The sequence below is a fragment of the Mus pahari genome, chromosome 13 (genome assembly GCF_900095145.1).
Source record: "Mus pahari chromosome 13, PAHARI_EIJ_v1.1, whole genome shotgun sequence".
NCBI lineage: Eukaryota > Metazoa > Chordata > Mammalia > Rodentia > Muridae > Mus > Mus pahari.
In genome coordinates, this window is record NC_034602.1 from 57,960,858 (window position 1) to 57,962,807 (window position 1,950).

Sequence of the window (1,950 nt, forward strand, 5' to 3'; positions counted from 1 at the left end):
CCCTCTCCCTCTCCTTCTCCTTCTCTTCCTCCTCCTCCTCCCTCCTCCTCCTCCTTCCTTCTTCCTCTTCTCCTTCCACTTCTGCTTCTGCTTCTTCATTTAGCAGGCAAAGAAGTGGGTTTCACCATTTCTTCATGCATACCATTATACCTTGTGCCTTGGCCAACCCCACTCTTCTCCCTCACCCTTAGTGCTACTGTTCCCTTCCTCCCCCCCCCCAACAGTGGAGAGAGAATAGTGTAATAAATGTGTCAAGAAAGAGATGGAGGGGCTAGATTTCTTTTTATCTTTTAATTTATCTAACATTCCATCAAAAAGGTATTTTCAGTGAAAGCCCATAGTGAATGTATGAAGGGTGTAAAGTATGCAAAGGATATATTTAAATCAATTCATAAGAAAAATGTGAGGATGAGAACACCTTAGGCTATAAAACCTAATTATTTTCAAGTTTCTTAGTTTGACAGTGTCCTGTTTTGAGTGTGTGCTGTGTGTCTGTATACTTTTCTATTGCTATTATAAAATAGCACGACCAACAGAACTTAGAAAAGGACATGTTTAATTGGGCTTATGGTTTCCAAGGGTGAGAGTCCATGACGATAGTGCAAAGGCATGGAAGCAGGAACAGCTGAGACTGCACATCTTGACCCACAAACAGGAGGCAGAGAAAACACACTGGGAATGGTGGGAGTCTTTAGAAGCTTCAAAGCCCACCCCCAGTAACACACTTCCTCCAGCAAAGCCACACCTCCTACTCCTTCCCAAACAGTTACACCACTAGGGACTAACCATGCAAAGATAGGAGCCTATGGAAACCACTCTCACTCAAATGGACATACCATCTGCCTTAGTTAGGGTTTCTATTCCTGGACAAAACATCATGACCAAGAAACAAGTTTGGGAGGAAAGGGTTTATTCAGCTTACACTTTCACATTGCTGTTCATCACCAAAGGAAGTCAGGACTGGAACTCAAGCAGGTCAGNAAGCAGGAGCTGATGCAGAGGCCATGGAGGGATGTTCTTTACTGGCTTGCTTCCCCTGGCTTGCTCAGCTTGCTTTCTTATAGAACCAAGACTACCAGCCCAGAGATGACACCACCCACAAGGGGACCCACTGGATCGCTAATTGAGAAAATGCCTTACAGCTGGATCTCATGGAGGTATTTCCTCAACTGAAGCTCCTTTCTCTGTGATAAATCCAGCCTGTGTCAAGTTGACACAAAACTAGCCAGTATAGCAGGGATCTCCAAAGAAACAGAATTGATATAATATATAAACATATCTCATAAAAGAGGACCTATCAGATTAGCTTACACAATAAGGTCTGGACAGTCCAATTGTCTACATGACTGATATATGTGGAACCCTGCAGCTGCTCAGATCACAAAGCTTAGTGCCTCTGCAGTCCTTATCTGGTGATTAAAGCTTGGACCACTCTGTGAAGATGGAGTTCAGTTTGATGTTAGTGCAGATTGAGGCAGCAGCACCAGCATACTGGTCCAGGAAGATTCCAAGGAAGGGAAGCAATCCTGCTGTATCCTAGGATCTCTTTGTATCTGGGATTGTGGAAAGTAGCTTCAACTCTGAGACTAGGTTTTATACTTCAAGTAATAATTCTCCCTAGATTTCAACTCTCCTAGATAATTCCAGAACCTGTCAAGTTGGCAACCAAGAGTACCCATCACAGTCATTTCTGGTATGCTCCTCTTTAACATCTTGTTGTTTCATATTTTTGTGTGTTTATTTTTTTACATTTTAATTATTTTTTATTTTATATATTTTATTAATATAATTACATTATTTCCCTTTCTTTTTTTTCTTCCAGCTTATCTCAAGTTCCCTTCTCCCAACTCCTTACATGTCCCCTCGACTCTCAAATTTATAACCTCTTTTTCCCCAGTAATTGTTGTTACAGAGAGGGGGGGAGAAAGAGAGAGGAGAGAGAGGCAAAGG

General features: G+C 42.2%; 1 protein-coding gene across 5 annotated transcripts in view; it reads left to right on the plus strand.

The window, feature by feature from the left end:
* Limch1 (LIM and calponin homology domains 1) overlaps positions 1 to 1,950 on the plus strand; it is a 315,834-nt gene that overhangs the window by 217,076 nt on the left and 96,808 nt on the right. The gene's annotated exons all lie outside the window — the stretch shown is intronic.